Below are 18,289 nucleotides of genomic sequence, written 5' to 3'. Positions count from 1 at the left end.
ACATCTGCAAAGCAGTTCAAGATTACTTCTGAGTCACATTTAAGGTCATTAAAAATCTAGCACTAAAGCAAAAACATTTTAAAGTTGTACACACATAACATACACATCCCTACTGCTATTGTAACACATATGAACATACATTCACCAGCATTCTACACCATGTAAGGGATCAAATATTGAGAAGTTCATAAAGCTTTACAAACTAGTAAGTTGTCATTACTTCACATTAATTTCTTCATTACATATGACTAAACAAATAAAGACTGGTCAAACAGAGAGGGATAGAAACCATATAGCACCCACACTCAGGCTAGTTCAGCAATAGGTGTTAACAATAGTTCGGGAGAGACATCGTTACTAAGCCCCACAGAACTGAATGAATATTTTTCATTATTGAACCTATTCTGTAAGAAGGAAAAACAGATCAAAACCAGCCTTCAAGATGCAGTGAAGTCCCATTAAAAAAAAATAATAGAAATAATGAATGAATCAAAAAAGAATTACTCCTACACTGCTGGCAGCTACTTGGGAGTTACAAATGTGTTCAGATTTATTAATTCAAAGGGCTGCCTGAAGAGGGAGAGATTAAGAAAAAAGTGAAAGTTAAATGTCATTGACAATTAATTCCTCTCCCTTTTCCCTCTCCACCCCACCTGACCAAGTTAAAGCTCAGAAAGAAAGTCCTACTTCTGATCAGCTAGCATACAACAACCTTAACTTATCCAAAGCAGGTAACCAGGCCATCCAGAAGAGAAAAATGATTACTGGCTGTTGACCTTGTCACTCCCTAATTTCCCTAGCAGTAGATGCCACACACATCAGTTTCCCTGCCCTGCACCACCTGGCTCAGCCAGCTTACACTCCTTACATATACCCCCTATCACAAATAGCTCCTTCACACCCTCCCACCACCACGCAGCCCTCTTCTACCAGCAAAGACCCTTCCTCAAGCCTTCACCACCCTTCTTCCCAGTCATTTTATAGCACCACCACCCCGCGGAGAGAGAAGACACCTGAGGACATCATCTCCCTCCCCAGCTATGAGTGCTGTGCCACTCTGCTTGCTGCTCCCTGACCCCCTGCCAGCTCCCACCTGCCCCTTCCCGCCAGTGGGCCTGCCGCACACCCGGGCTGAGCTGCAGGCACTCCCTTCAGCCCCACTCCCCCTCGCCGGGGAGAAGACACCTTCCTCTTATACCTTTATTTTTATAAGGGGGGTGGTTGCGGGGGGATATTTTTTTGTTTGGGTCGTTGGGTTTGGGGAGGGCTCTCCGAGATCCTTCTAACCCTATGCCCGCTAACAAGCCACCTCCACAGGCAGCTCCAGCAAGACGCGACGGACCTTCCACACCTCAGCCGAGCCTGTTCGCCCCTCGCCGCCCTCCGCGGCTCTTCGCCGGCACCGCGGCGGGTGGGGAGCTGCCGTCACCCCCCACTTCCCTGCCCCGGCCTCCCTCCCCACCCTCCGCTGCGGGCTGGGAAGTGCCACCATCCCCGACACCCGGAACCCTGAGCCGGGGCTCGGGGACTCCCCCCGCCGGTCTGTCAGCGCCCTGAGCAAGCGCTCGCAGCCCTGCTCGTGTCGTCCCCCCCCCCCAAAAAAAAAAAGGGTTTCCTCAAGCTCGCTACTAATTACTTGCACAGCCAGCCTCACCACCCTCCTTTCCCCCCTTGGGAACGCGAACGCTTTGGCGGAGCTCGCCACGGCACAGGCGGACGGATTACCGTGTCGCGTCCCCCACCCCCTCGGCGGGGTCGGGCGGGACGAACGCGCTCACCTCCGCAGCGGCCCCGGGGACAGCCCCCCCCTCCCGGAGCAGCCCAGGGGCTGACCCTGCCCGCGCCTCACTCACCTTTGGCTCGGCGTCAGTCACGGCAGCCGCCCGGGCGGGGGAGGGCGGACGCTTCTGCCCGGCGGCCCGGCCCCGGGGCAGGGTGGCAACGAGCAGCGCCGCCGTGCACCTGCTGCGGGCGGGCGGGCGGGCGGGCCGCCGGCGGCGCGAGAGCGGTCGTTGGGCTGGCGCGGCGGCGGCGCGAGGCGGCGCAGGGAGGGAGCGGGCGGGATGGGCGAAATGGGGAGACCGAAATTAAATCTGCGGGAGGTTAATAGAGCAGCTTAGCCTAATCCCGAGCGCCGTGACAAGAAACTTCGCACGCGGGCGGCGTGGCTTTCCGCTCGTGGAAGCCGCGTTCCCCGCGGGGAGCGGGGCTCCCCTCGCCGCGTCCACAGCCGTCTGCGAGCGAAGGGAGGGCGGGCCTGCGGCAGTAGCAGTGGCATGGTTTTCGTCTAGGTAATTGGGGAGGTAATTTACAAAGTCAGTCACCACAACAGAATACTCATTTTTGTGATTTTTTTTTTCCCCGTAAAGGATAGTTTGGGGGTTTTCTTACTTTGCTGCACACTGAAGAGACTATGAAAGGCTCTTTAATGTATTTCCTATTAAAGAAATAAAACTCATCTGAAAAATGATGCTGCATTTATGCAGCACCTTTATTCCTAGACCAGTTTACAAGACACGGCCCTGACTTTGAGCTACTGAGTAATTCAGTGCGATTCCCTAACAGTCTTCAGGTATTTACAGGATCTGGGTTTATATATGACTAAGCATGTCACCTCCAAGATACAGCCACCTTAGGATAGAGAATGGCAGCCCAACAGGGACAAGCACACCCTACCATAGTGGAATGGAGGGGTTTTGGTCAGGGAGCCCTGGTCTAACTTGGAAAGACAGCATTAAAGAGAAGAAAAAAGAAGAAAGTATTTGATACCTCAATTCTGAAGGCATCATATCAAAGGATTAATCAAATTACTCAAAACTCCATAAAGATGTCAAGCGATGGTATTTTCCTGTGTATTTCATTCACCTTGTGCATCCGGTCCCAAAGAGGTGAAGTGATTGTCCTTTCATTTTCAACCCAACACATCTGTCAATAGAGTTTCCCACTAAATCTGCAAAAACTTAGGTCAGGGTCTTTGTACTTGGAATGAAATCCATATAGGAATAATTTTTTAAAAAGTATTTTTCAAAAAAAGTCAATTTTAGAATGTAAGGATAAAAGAAAAAAGAATTAAGACAGTAATAGATTTTTTTTTACAGTGATTTTTAATATATGCTAAACTTCTAAGAGGACTTACCTGAAACATAAAGTGAAGAAAATAAACTTAAAAAGAATGTGGATGTTATAGTTCATAAATTGGGGCACAGTTGTAGCTTGCTGGTATGGCATCCTTAAAATACCCTGCAGTCTTCCAAACTATGATGGTCTGGGTGAAATGTAGCTCTTGCCTCCTTTAATTGAGCTTCGGTTGAGCTTCAGTGCCTGTTTTCAATCAGATTATTTTCTTTCCTATTTATTTCATTTATTAAATATATAATTTATGCAACTTCTCTCTCAATATCTAATTTGGAGTGATGAAATGCTAGGAGTAAAACCTTTCAGTGTACAGGGAAAAGATAATTTGCAATTCACAAGGCAAAATTGTTCAAGTGGATTTAGGTGTCTACACATGGAAAGAACTGTATAAAGGAAGCTTTCACTTCTGACTGGAAAATACTGATACACTGAAAAATTTTTAAAGCATAGGTATAATTGAAATCCTATAGACTTTATAAATAAATTGGCAATGTTTTGTGTTGAAGATACTAGTATTTACTTTTTGTTGATTAGATGCTTGTGTGCATGTTATATGTATAGATAAAAGATCAGAATTAGTCACCACTTGTACATCAATCTGAAAACCTAAGATACTCATTGTTATATTCTAGGACTCTCTTATAAAACAAGAAATGTGAAAGCATTAGAGATGTCAAATCAGTATGTTTTCCACACTGCCTTTTTTAAACCTAGAAATCAACAGTGTTTTGCTCTACCACGTGGTGCAGAAAGGCCAAATATTTTAAAAGTCATGTTCATCGTCATTTGTAAAAGTGTCTTCATTCATTTATTCAAACTAAGTTTGTCTCCACTTTTTTTGCCTGTTGAAAGTAGTGAGTACATAAAACCTCTGGAAGTCTTTTCATGATTGCAGAAATGCGACATTAATCATTTGTTTGAAGAAATTAATATGGTAAACAACAAAATTCTGCTAACAGCATTCAAATAGTGAAGTACAATCTATTTTAGCAAGAATTGTGTAAAGCCTTTAATCTTGGTTTAGCTGAATCATTATTTATTTATACACAAAGTGCGCAGTTGGAATTTCATAGCAATATATTAAGCTATGAGCACACATACCACCCTACTTGCTACTCTCTTGATACCTGTTCTATATATTTATCCATGTATTACAGCAAATAGAAAATTATACTGTTAAAATCAGATTTCAGTTCTATTATCATTTGCTCACTACTTTCTTAAGTTTCTTTAGCCTGACCTTTTCTGTATTTATATCCCATATAAAGGATTTCTTTCTGAGTTCGTGATTTTTTTCAAATGTAAGCATAGGTTCACTATAGCTTTAGTTGAATGATACACGTTGGTGGCTTGCATTTTTATATCTCAAAGTTAAATCTAACATACATGATGTTTTTAATCTATAGTAAGGAAGAAAATGCCACCTCTAACTTAGGAGAGAATTTTTTGAGTAAAACATGTCTTCATAACCAATGCTGGAGTGTTCATGTTTCCACCAATAGCTTATATGATAGCTCAAGTGGATGTGAATTTTGGGTAGCAGTGATTCTCTTCAGTGTTAAACTGTTTTCATTTATGCAAGTCCTTACGAGCTGAGCCATCCTTAGGCAGCTCAGAGATTAAGATGTGGAGCTCAGGTCTGAAGAGCTGTTAAGGCTGCCTTAAAGAGCCATACTGCCATTCTGTATCATCAACCCCTCCTCCTGATCAGCAAGCCATGTAGAAGTTACACCACACAGACGTAGCAGGTAGTTCTCTCAAAAACTTCCTGTAGTAACTTCCACCCCATTTTTCTTCACTTGCTAGAGGTCACTTCCGAATCAAACCTAGTCAAGGGACTCTGTATTGTATAGAAATGAAATTAATGAATAGAGAAAAACTGCTGCTTTTATCTAACTGTGAAAACAACCATTTACCTGGTATATCTGGCTAAGCCACCATCTCAGGAAACAGAAGATAACAGCAATATTTCTTGAAAAATTATTTGAAATAGTTTATGATGCTAACAGCTCCAAATCACGTGTGAAAAAGACCTTTAAACAGCATATTGTCCTTTCCCTTATTTTTTATGAAGTTACATACATGGCAGATAAACTGGAAAAAAACCAAAACACGAACCCCAAAACTTCGAAAGCTACTAGAATCTTGACTATGGTGCCTGTTAAACTGTCTGCCTTTAAGCAAATCAATATTGTTTCAGTTATTTCCCAAGGTTGGAAAACCAGACCATAACTATCGTACACAAGCTATTGGCACTGGCTTCAGTGTACTTACGAAATGGAAGCCAAGAGCAAAATTTCTTTGGAGGATCAGCTGGAAACGATGAACATAGTGGAATTTTACAAGGAGAAACATAAGAATTATGTATTGTGTCATGCCAAAACCCCATTGCCATACTTAAAGAAAACTTGCTATTGAAAAGCAATAATTTAGGCAAGGAGAATGACATAGGTGAATGTATTAGGTTATCATCATTTTTCATTAATTCTTTTTCCTTCAAATTTTTTAAAAATTTGCAAAACCCAACAACAGATCTGAAGTTAAAATAATGTCAATGAGATCTGACACCCTGCATCATACGTGATTAACTTCTCATCACATACGCGTAGTTTTTGTTGATTAAAAGCAAATGTGTGAAAACAGATTTCAGCACCTCACATTGGAATTAGTAGCTGGCAACAAAAGAATAATGTATTGCAATTCTGGATTACATGCCACTCATTTTTACTTTTTTTGACACCTGGCTACAAAAGAGTCTCTGACTGTTGTTGAGCAAGTAAGTGCTGTACACGGTTCCGGCTGACTTAGAATAGGACCAATAGTCAGGTTCCGACTGAATAGGAGCTAGTTAAACTAGCTAATGTTAAAAATACTAACTGGAAAGGTGTATATACTGATGACTTAGACACCTTACAATTTGCAACAGAAAAGTCCCAAACTTTTTTCACAAGTATGGGCACCGATGTTTTCTTTCAAAAGAAAAAAAGTGTGGTAGATCATACCTTTTTTAAAAAACAAAAAAAAAGCCAGGAGAGAAAGAGGCTTTCAGCTTTTAACCCAGTCCTGCAGATAACAGAGTATTTTATCGTATGTTCATTTAGAATAAAACAGAAGCTTGCTCTCTGACCACCAACTAGAACACAGACCTCCCCCTCAGTGCCTTAAACATGATGTTACGAGGTCATTCTCAGTCTTGGTTTTTCCGTCTCTGGTCCAGGGAGCCCCTAATTCCCCATGTACCTGCCAGCGTTTCCAAGGAGACTAAGCAAGGGGAATACTGCTAATTTCTGAAGCAGCAATCAGGGCAAGTTCTACATTTGTTTTCAACTTGACCTGATGTCACCCGACACTATGCAAAATGGCCCAGAAAACTTTTGCTTTCTGCCTTCAGAAGGAGTAAGAGAATCCTCATCTATGCATTTTTGGAAAGGATCAGTTCTTAATCCCCAAAATGATGAAGCAGAACAGAATGCAGTCTGTTTATACCATTTCCTAACTTTCATAAGAGTTTCTGCATATATGTGGACATGTGTATACTTTGCTACTCTCAGGGCCATTGGCAAGCTGAGCCAAGCAGGTGGATTTCTACACCTCTGTGAAAAACCAGACATCAAGGGGCTTCAGCAGGTTATGGAGGTCCACCTGAGTAGATCTGCCTGCACAGTTGGGGCCACAGGTCCAGCCTGACTAGACTTCTCCAGCACTGCTTTCATTCAGCCTCAAAGGGTTGCATCACTTTGAAACCTACTAATGCAAATAATGGCAAAATCTCCATCTGATATCTTGGTAGGTTTATAATAAACCCCATGCTCAGCCTTTTTAATCCTCCCCCCTCGAGTTGGCTATGTAGATAAGCTGCACAGCGAAATATCCCAATACAGCTCACAATCTACCAAGATTCTTGGAGACAAAATCAGGACTGAAAAACTTTTGTTTAAAAACCACCTACAATTACAAACAAGTAAATAGAAACATTAAAAAGAAGTTACCAAAAACTAAATTTCCACAAAAATCAGAAGCATCGGTCTTCTGTGGCTGCTACAGTCGTTAACTATTACGCATTTGGCATGATTCAGAACAGTCAGCACACTGCTAAACTGATTATAGCTGGATCCACTTCAACGTATAGTGTGTCACGAGAGGGACTAGAATATTGTGACCCATAGGAAGGTCACTGTTTGGGAGTGCTGAGATTAAGAATATGCCAAAAGCATCAGATTCTCTAACTGCTGCATTAGTAAAGATCTGTACGATTTTCATCAGTGCTGACGTGGAATCAAAGGGAGCCAGAAGATTAAAACTGAGGATGAGTATGATTAAAAATGTAGGCACAGACGTTGCTGGTTTATTTTTAATGCAAGAGGACAGTAATATAGTGACCACTGGCTAATAATCGTACAGCATACACAAATACTGAAATTTCTGTATTAATTTAGTATCTTACAGATCCAACTCAGGTACAACTTTCAACTCTTGAGGATATCACCAATGAATAGGAAAATGATAAAATCACTACTTAGAGAATAAAATGTCAAAAACTGCAGCTAGATTAAAAACCAGAACATTATTTAACTTTTCAGGAAATAACATAGTTATACGTATTAAAATGGCAGTTCATTTTTTCTTCTACACCATGGCTTAAACCAATCATCACAGGAGTTAAGTCAGCCCAGAATAGAGCATTGTACAATTGGTTAGATGCGATACAGTAAAAGCTTGTCTCATAAGGCAGTATTTTTTATTTGGTAGACCAAATCTGTACCACGTTGTGGCAAATACTGTACTTTCAGTTTTCTAATCAATCAGCTCCACAAACAGAAACAGCATAAACGCAGGGATATGTATTAGATTATTTAGCATTCTTCCATTTTAACATGCCAGAACAGTGCTACTAACACACATGCAAGAAGCTTTAAAAACATGGTATTTTTACCCTGGCAGTATTAGTTTAATGGCTGAACAACAAGGGGCAGGGGAGGAAAGGACCGACTATACTATAATTATATAGCATCAATCAACAATATCCACCAAATTGTAACGTGACTTGGCCTGCTGCACAAGACTGAATCAGCTGGAAACATATTCTAGGCACCTGTGGGAGAGATCTATAATGAGAATGATGGAAACCACAAATTTAACAGGTTTTATTTGGTGCTATCATATTTCACTGCATTAGAAAGCATGAGTGCTTTAAAAAGATGACTTTACCAGGTAAGCACATTGTCAAAACTTGTTTCAATAATATATTTGTTTTTAATAATACACTAGTCTATAATAACCTACAATAGTAACTCAAACTGACATTATCTATAAAGTGTAAGATCCAATATAATTCAATTAAATATCAATCTAACAATTTTTATGCAAATTACTTTACTCCATCATGCACATTCCTTTATCTCTGGGGATCATTCTCAATTTCCTTTTCCGTAGCTTTTCTAGCGCTACACTGCATTTTGGTAATATCACCGCTGAAGCTGAAGACAATATTTCAACTATTAAGCCTACCAGAAAATTATAGTTAGATTTATATCTGTTTTAGTCATACAACTTTTCTTTCCAATGATTTTTCAAAGTACTTTTCCATAAAGACTAGAAAGTTCAGACAGGACACCAACATTGTTTTCGATCTATTCTGACTTTCAAACTAGTTTTCGAGTATATTAATAGCCTTTGTACAAGCATGTTCATTAGAAAAAAGGCGGTTAGCACATCCTAGATTGCCAGACTCTTCCCATTTTAAGTCCCAGTTGCTTATAACTTTGCCAAACATTAAATGCTTGAGCTGAAATTTCCATGCAATGTCTGTGCCTCAAGCTGAGATGTGTTGGAAAATTTCTGCTAAAAAAAAATACAACTATTTCCAAGGATGAGGGTAGGGGAAAAACATTCTGTTTCACTCGTGGGAAAAAAAAAAAGGGAGGAAAAAAAAAAAAGAAAAAAATCAGAGACATTTTCACTGCAGAGCTCACTTGCTCTCATGCACTGCCCTGAAATTGGCAGGAAGGAATCATTTTGTTAGGAATTACACTGTTTTTTACTTCCCCCATGAAAATCAACCCAGTATGGGCTACTTATAAGCCTTTGAAAAATTGTGGCCTATGTGAATTTACTACAACATGGGATTGGAAAGAACTGCCTAATGGACTGAATTCAGTCCCATGCAATCATGACAAGTGCACAGTGGATGTCCAGGTCCAAGAGTTCCACAGACAATCTTGGCATGTGCTCCTGCAAGCCCTCGGCCCCAAAACACTCTATTATAATACTCTATTACAACACACTGAAAACATGAAGCATGAGATTAAAGCCATTATGCCAGTTTGGTACAGGAAGAAGGCAGTAGGAGCTGGAGAAAGAGGTGGGAAGGAATTGCTAATATAGTCCCTGAATAAAATTTCAAGGTGGCCTAAAGACCAGACTGCTGGGCAAACTGCAGGCTGCAGCGGAGGGCAATGGTCCTTTGCAGTTTGATGTGGGGGGAAGATTCCTCTTGACCCCAAGTCTGGACTTCAGTTCCAGCAGCAACCATCACTGGCAATTACATCCGCACTGACAAGATTTTCATCTCTCGTCTGGGCTTTACTGGGGCGCATTTGTGAACAGCAAACGTATATCTCTCTCTCCAGTACTTTTAGTGACCCGCTGCTGCTGACACAAAGGAAGAAGCTGATTAATTCAGAAATCAGAAGAACAAGACCTAACCCTGCAGCAGCAGCTGCAATGCCTACAGACAACGGGAGTCACCTGGGAAGAGAAACCTGGATTGGACTGATTTTGGTTGAGTCTGTAGGGGCAAGGGAAGACTGCAGTGCTCAACAACCCACATACGGCACACACATGGCATTTTCAACATTGATATCCAAATGGTTTCAAGAGGCAAGGCTGTCCTGCCACCAACCTTTCAAATATAAAAGCCATCACTTTTCTGCAACCACAAAATAGCAGTTTGCTAAGACCGTGACTTCCCTGGGATATTCAGCTTCATAAGCCATGACAAAAAAGATGGGCAGGATCCCCAGAATCATGATGGGCACCAAGGTTCTTATAAGGGTTGGTCATAAAGAATGAACAAAATTCCAGCTTATCTGAACTTGTTTTTTGAATTGTATAACTTGCAGTTGCTTCCTATTTTGGTATTCTTAGCTGATTTTGCCCCTGTGTTCCATGAAGCCCTGGCACAGTCGTTCTGCTTTTTAGTACCTTTTGTGGTTAACAATCTCTGGTTTCTTCAGAGGGGCAACATACAAACACAATCACTCCAACTGAGTCCAGAGCATCACTCTGTTATTTTACAAACGCACCTGATGCAAATGAAAAGCTTGTGTTGTCAGAGTATCATAAATATCTAGCTGCCATCAACCCAACCTTTGACTTTCAAGCAACAAATGAACTACTTGCAGATCTGGTGAAGACTGTGAAAACCAACTTCTAAGCAGCAATCATGGCTCATTTCTGTACCAGCTCAGGTATTACAATAAATGCTGTGGTTCAAGAGGTTTGGGGTTCTACACAAGTTCATGAAAACTTGTTTTTGCATGTGGAAATTCTGGAACTATTGCTGGTCAAACTGAAAAATTCTATAAACCCATTATGTTTCCTCCTCATATGCATCCTACAGAAATGCCACGTGCATTTAAAGAGAGATACGATTATAGCATGCATCACATCAGCCGCATGTTTGTGTTTTCTCCAGTTTCAAAGCTTCACAGCACTGCTCTGAGTGACTGCCCATCATGAAGGACAAAATGGTCCTCTGATAGATTCACAGATGTTTCATTCTGCCACAAATAGATAAAAATTAGCATCCTGCTGAGCCACTAAAGACAGACAGTGTACCACATATCAGTGCTTATTCACATTCAACTTTGGATGGCATTAGGACAGCTGGGATATATCCCTGCATGCTTTAGCATCACCCACAAGTATTCAGAAACTGAAAATGTCTGGTATGTTGTTGTAACAGAAAATTGTGAATGGCGTGGGTGGTTTGTAGGCCTTGAGTTCAGGGCAGAGCCACAGAGTTTACTTGCTGCAGAGAAGTGCTGCAGAAGTGATGGAAATTAGAGGATGAAGAACTACATCTCTTCTGCTGTAGAGGTCCTATATGGTGGAAATAAAACAATAATAATCTTTTCCACAGCTAGACACCTAATCGTGGTGCTTCTTTTCTGACTGGAGATTCAAGAACATGATCTGAGGAAGTGCAGAGCTGTCACAGCTGGAGCTAAAGTAATTAAGCACTGCAGCAGCTTAGGCATATGAAGTGCAATAATAAAGCTATGAACTCTTGAAGCTCAGGAACCTTGAACTGGGCATCTGAAATTTGTGAATGCTTTTAGCCTCAGATAATTCCTATGAAAGGCAAGAAAGCTGTTTGGCAGAGCAAGCAGTTTAGGAACCATGGAAGGGTGACTGTGGTAGAGGAGGGATACCCTTTGTTACCCATAAGCATGACTGTCATCCCATATTGTTACTCAGTTGTGTATAGGTATGTGTATTTGAATTTATATGAAATTTTTGGACCAAGTGGGTGAAAACACATTACAAATTATCTTTTCAAAATAATACCATATATCACAAAAACCCCTGAAATAATAAATCAAAGAAAGGAGAAAAGCCATTTTACTACATTTTCCATGAAATGCTGCTTCAGAAATAATATTTTGTCCTCCCTTCCTATAAAGACTATCTTGCATAAAGAGGAAAGAGCACAGGCTTTTTAGTTTGTGGCAACTGTACTGTGTTTGCATATATCAGAGCATCTTTAAAAATCATCCTGATGCTACTTTGCATTATGGGATAGATAGATTTTTTTCATCTGGAAGATCCAAAAGAACTGCCAGTGAATCATACTGGTCGGTAACTGCACTTCTGTTTTATACATTAGGAGTAGAATCAGAATTTTTTAATTGAACAAATACAATTCTCAGTCATGTCCAATTTGGATGCTTTAAAGAAAAGTCAAGCATAAGCTAGGGACAGCAGAAGTCTCAACAGTATTTTAAAATGGTTTGCTTCCTAGCTCAAGTAACTCAAAATGAACAACCAAATATTTTTATGAAACATCAACCTGAGAAGAAAATCTTTAGAGTTCCGAAAAACTTAGTCCCTTCATACATTCTTTAAGTTATAGATGGACAAACTGGGAGGTCTGAATGGGCACCAATTCAACATTAAATTATAGCACTGTTACCACAAAGCCATTCCCCTAGTAACACATGTAACTAACATTCTCATCAGTTATGTGCATTATGCTACCATATATCAATATGATCTGTGTATTTATTAAATTCTTAATGTGATTTTACTTTAAGAGTCAAGGTGTTTCATTTAGGATGGAAAGAGCAGGAGACTTCACCACAGACTTTGCTGTTATCCCCTCCAAATTCATTTTCTTTTGGATCCTATTTTACTCCATTCTTACCTGTACCAGACACCTAGAAACTCTAAAGAGGGCTTCACTCACGCAAGAACAGCTGTAGGATGAGACCTTCACTTGGTTTGTGAACCTGCTACCACCTGCAATCTGCATTGAAACCAGAGAACATTTGAAGAGAAATCAAATCAGAGAACAGCATAGGAATTACAAATCCTGCTCTCCTAGAGGTGAGTAATGTCTTAATTTTATTCTTTTCTTGTTTCTCTCCTCTCATAAGTCTGTGAAAGATCTACACACTTAAAGCATCACATAATCTTTGGTTTTGCATGTGGACAATTTGAAATAAACTTTTATTATTAACTTAACAAAATGCCCTGAACTAGAGGAGAAAGGACTCGGTGCCATTGAGCAGCCTGTCCTAACTTAAGTCTCTTTCATCCAAAGGCTTTATAGTTATTGACTTGTGTAAAAGTTAGCATATGCTTAACTCTATAGAATTAACACGTTCATAAATTAGTGAATATTTAGTAATTTAGGTACATATATAAACATAAGAAAAACAAAATAGTGGAATTCTAAGTTAAAAAATGAGGGGCTTTATGGTCAGGAATTTAAAAAAAAATTGTCATTCAACATAATGGTGACTTATCAACACAGAAGAGTTACGTCTTATGGCATACCCTGAACCACTCAATAAAGGTTTCTGTTCCACAAAGAAAATGTTATATGCAGTCATCATGCCTGAGCTAACTTCACTTCTTGAATTTCTCGAGTAAGAGCTTGATCTCTCAAATTCATGTTGCACAATTCTTTGCATTGATTTTCCTTGTTTAGAAATTAAGAAGGAAATCAGGAGCAACTACAGTGCATATAAGCTTTGTTAAATATTTAAGGAACCTTAGCACCGTTAAGTCTTTTTAATGAGCAAAGAAATCCTAACTATGCTAAGACATTACAAATGCTTAAGTCTCCTTAGGAGTTTAGAGCAGCCCAGCCACGCTAGTACACCGTAAGAGCTTAAAGAAATTTTAATTGGTTAATAAACCATAAATTTAAGCAATCTTGTATGAGTTAAATGCTATAATCCCAAATTCTTGATTCTTTTAGCCAGTCAAAACAATCAACGAGGTCAAAACTGTAAGCCTCGGAAGTTCAGTATAATTTTCCTTTGTATCTCTGGACCAAAGCCTGTGACCAAAGTCTGCATCCACGTTCAACCAAATTTTCAGTGGTCAGTGAGCTCAGCCTGCTCTGAATTAATATCTCTTTGCCATGTGGATGAATTTGAACAAAGAGCTCAGTCCTAAATACTGGTTACCTAAAATGTTACCCAAATCCTGCCCTGAGCCTTCTGTGGTACTCACTAGAAGTATTTACCTAGGGTCGAGCAAACAAGCTGCAATCAAGCACTGAGCTGCCTGCCAGTCTCTTAGTTCCCAAGGAGGTGCCTAGCTAGTGACATGTCCTGTGACCCAGGAATTCTGCCAGGAAGATTAAAAAGATGTATCAGTTGTATTGTTGAAATCTATTTATAAATAAAGTTGAATTATCTTGTTGGGAAAACACAAGAAATTATACCACTTCCTAGGCAAAAGAATAAGAAAGTAGAAAAATGCAGCAAGCAGTTAGCGATCATTTTCAAAATGACAGCTCCAGATATGTTGGTGAGCTGCATATCAAAAGGCTAAAATAAAGTTCTTATGCCTTACATAGTGGAGAGTTGAAACTACCATGTAAGCCATGCACTTATAATCAAACTATCTGTCTCCATCTCTATCCCACCCCCCAGTATGCTTTTGTTAAAATGCACTTATTTAAAATTTTTTAGGTGTAGCCTAACAATTTTTTTTTTAATGGTTGGCTGATAATTTTTTTTCTGATGGTAGTTGATACTAGTAAAAGTAATTTGCTGACCTTCCTTGTTAAATACAATCAGGCCAAAAACTCGGTTTAACGTAATTTAACAGGGCAGTCACTATAAACAGAAACCTCTGACTGTGCAGTCAGTAAACCAAATGGAATTTGATGATTAAGGCAATGTTCCAGGAAAATTTATAGAATTAAATTAGCCAGATTAATTTCAAATATTATGTCACAGTGATATAGCTGAGTGTCCTGGTTTTGGCTGGGGTAGAGTTAATTTTCTTCCTAGTAGCTAGTATGGGGCTATGTTTTGGATTTGTGCTGGGAGCAGTGTTGATAACACAGGGATGTTTTCGTTACTGCTGAGCAGTGCTGACACAGAGTCAAGGCCTTTTCTGCTTCTCACCCCACCCCACCAGCCAGTAGGCTGGGGGTGCACAAGAAGTTGGGAGGGGACACAGCCGGGACAGCTGACCCCAACTGACCAAGGGGATATTCCATACCATATGACGTCATGCTCAGCATATAAAGCTGGGGGAAGAAGGAGGAAGGGGGGGACGTTCGGAGTGATGGCGTTTGTCTTCCCAAGTAACGGTTACGCGTGATGGAGCCCTGCTTTCCTGGGGGTGGCTGAACACCTGCCTGCCGATGGGAAGCAGTGAATGAATTCCTTGTTTTGCTTTGCTTGCGTGGGCGGCTTTTGCTTTCCCTATTAAACTGTCTTTATCTCAACCCACGAGTTTTCTCACTTTTACTCTTCTGATTCTCTCCCCCATCCCACCAGGGGGGCAGTGAGTGAGCAGCTGTGTGGTGCTCAGTTGCCGGCTGGGGTTAAAACACAACACTGAGAAAAGACATATATTTATTAGAGAGCAGTGACTTTCTTGCACTTTTAATAATTATATCAGGAGGGCGGGAGCTTTTAAACCCACCTAGTAAATTTGGGCATACTGATCCTATACACTGCTGCTTTTAAATCTTACAGATAGCAAAAGATCCCCCCACATACATCAACATTTCATTAGCAGTAATGATATGTTTATATGTTTTCTGACTTCTCACAGAAAACTAGTTTATGACCAATAAGAGATCCTTATGAATAGGTAGTAAATTTTGGCCACTGCTCATGGGTTGGAGTCCTACTGGCTCCTTGATATAGAAGGGCTCTATATACCAAGGCCCTAAATTTGTAGGATATAATAATCTCTCAGAAGTATGGCTATATTGCCAGTGAAAGGTTAAACTGCATTTTTACAGCTTTGAAATGAATCAGAGGACATCATTACTGAAGAGCAGTTACACTTCTTATGAACTACTAAACCAGGTTTGAGAGGGTTTTTTGTTTATTTTTGTTTGCTGTGGAATCACCTTAAGCAGCAGCAGCAGCTCATAGCTAGATGTTGTAAGGCCTTGTTCAGATGTTTGGTGTCACATAATGCAGGGGAACAAACAGACAATGGATGAAAAAACAGGAGGTACCGCACAATTTCTGGGGTACTGAAAGAAGGTGGAGTAGACAATTTTAAGGCCTTACAAGAAAAAAAAAAAGATTAAAGAAAACCTCGTAACATTAGCCCTGTTTAAGGCAATTCTCAGCTAGAGAGTTGTGAGGAACATGAACAAGCAAACAAAAGAGTGTCCAGAGAAAGGAACGTGGTTCTGGAGCCACATCGAAGGCTCGCAATGAGGGAGGAAGACAAGGAGGCCAGTAAACAAAGATTCAACATCCTGGATGAGACATTATTGTAGTTTGCATGTTTTAGACTTACTGAAGTGGCTCCACATGGCCTCAGAGTTTTCTGGTGTTACCAACTATAAGTACTTGAAAGTGCCAGTCAGTCTTCAAAACTTGACTTAAATATAATTAGAGTTGTAAAAATAAGTATCTTACATGCCTTTTCTGATTACCAACTGTATGTTCAGAAACAAGTCAAAATTTGGTTCAACTTTTTTCTCTACAACCATAGAAACCAGAAATCATAATTAAAAATATATTGTTTAAAGAGATGACATTTCTGTCTGCTACCACATAAGTTTAAGGGCAGGGACAAATATGCGACTTCCATGCCTGTGAGCTGATCTGCCTAGCTTCTTCCTCTATCAGTCAGTTTTACTGGAACTGTAATTATGCCCTTCATTTAATGTTTGCTGTTGCCTGACTGTAACTCAGCTTAACAGTGCAATTGCCATATAGCTAACAAATCACTACTGTTCGAACAAGACCGGTCTCAGGCCTACCTGAGGCAAGAGAATAATCATTACTACTCTTTATTATACTTATAATTCATAACTAGAATATTACTTCTTTTCATCTAGCAACTTATAATTCCTAAAAGCTATTGAAATCTAAAAAAGCATTGCAAGTTATAAAATACATACTTGTTACAAGTTTCCTGTATCTTGAACAAAAACATTTAGATATTTAAAAATTGCAAAGCAAATGCTATGTTAAACAGGATAAATACATTTGAAAAAAGGTTATTTGCATAAAGGCTAATTCTCTCTAAATAGCTTGTAAAGGTGCTTATTTATCTATCTGTAGATACTTTTGGAGGACCATTTATGCTTTTTAGGTATGAGAATAGACTAATTTTTTCATCTTTTATTAATGCTATGATCAGATTAAATTGTTTCCAAAACTGAAGTTATTGAAGTTATATGTATTATTTATGTAAATGTCCCATACACACAGAGACATATATCTATATATATTTCAAGATTCTCTTGGCTGGCCTGAGGAAAAGGATGGAGAATGGACTGGCAAAATGATTGTCTGTAGTGAGAAATGATCTGAGCCATCAACTACTCAGCCAACCCTCCTAGCAAACCCAGGAAGGTTTCTGCTTAGCCTTATTCCAGCCTGTTTGGTTTGAGCATGGCTCAGATTCCTTTTAGCTAATTCTTCCTAGCCAATTTTGCCATGTTATGGTTTAGCTGCAGGCTCGCTTTTCCAAGGCTGGATTAACCAAGGCCACTCGGAATTTTTTGATTTTTTTTTTTGTGCTCCTCATGGCATCAATTTTAAGTCATATTTCTGATTACCTTTCTTTCTGTATGCTTATTACCACTACAGAGCCTAGGGCTATCGGTCTTTTGGACAGTTAGCAATTGCAACTATTACAGCATTTATCCTACAGCTTTGGGGAAAAGTTGAACAGATCCTGGTAGACCGGAATCTTTTCCTTTCCTTCCACCTCATTGTACCAAAGGCATAGCATCTCCCAGATATATCAGATACTGTATTTGCGTACCAAACGCTGATGTGTTTGGATATTTGTAGTTAATAAAAAAGGTTGTAGCCTGATATTTACTCGACCGGTGTTGATGCTAAATTAGTTGTTTCACAGTAAGAGCTACTCAACAAGTGCCAAGGTTGAAACTAGTAAGAGTCTGTGAAAGCTATTTTGTTAAAATAAATTGGTAGCTCTCTGCATTTAACAATTTCCAATTAAACATCAGAGAGTGGCTGATGCTAGAAACCCTCTATGCATTTGTTTTCTGTTTGCACTCAGTAGGTCTCATTTAGGTCATTATTGTTGCCTGTGTTCAGTAACAAGAGACAAATAAAGAGCTTCTTTCTTTTCGAAAAGGTCGCTGGTTGTGTTTCTACTTCTGATACAAAAATTTGTACTGTGAATTCTTGATCTGTTTCATTATTTTGACAGCTTTCATACCTCCCGACAGCTATTCATAAAATAAAGGGAGGTGGGGGTGTTTCATGGCATGGTGACTTTTCCCAGCTATTTGCTAGTTATCTTGTGCCACAAGGAAAATAATTAATGAATAGTCTAGAGATCTAATGAATTTGAATGCCTACTAACATTCTAATGCAGTCCATAGGTCTTAGGCACACAGTTGAGTACTTGGCTGTGTGTCTAAGTAAAAGAAAATCCACAATAAAAAAAGGAA

General features: G+C 40.0%; 1 long non-coding RNA gene across 1 annotated transcript in view; it reads right to left on the bottom strand.

Moving 5' to 3' along the window:
* LOC143163293 (uncharacterized) overlaps positions 1-1,906 on the bottom strand; it is a 146,705-nt gene extending 144,799 nt beyond the window's left edge. Inside the window, exon 1 of the long non-coding RNA XR_012995878.1 lies at positions 1,854-1,906. This is a non-coding gene — a long non-coding RNA (uncharacterized LOC143163293). The remainder of the gene's footprint in view (positions 1-1,853) is intronic.
* Between the last annotated feature and the right edge of the window lie 16,383 nt (positions 1,907-18,289).

The sequence above is a fragment of the Aptenodytes patagonicus genome, chromosome 1 (assembly GCF_965638725.1).
Source record: "Aptenodytes patagonicus chromosome 1, bAptPat1.pri.cur, whole genome shotgun sequence".
Lineage (NCBI taxonomy): Eukaryota > Metazoa > Chordata > Aves > Sphenisciformes > Spheniscidae > Aptenodytes > Aptenodytes patagonicus.
Note: the sequence above shows the minus strand (reverse complement) of the source record. Positions and strands in the feature narration are given on the sequence as shown.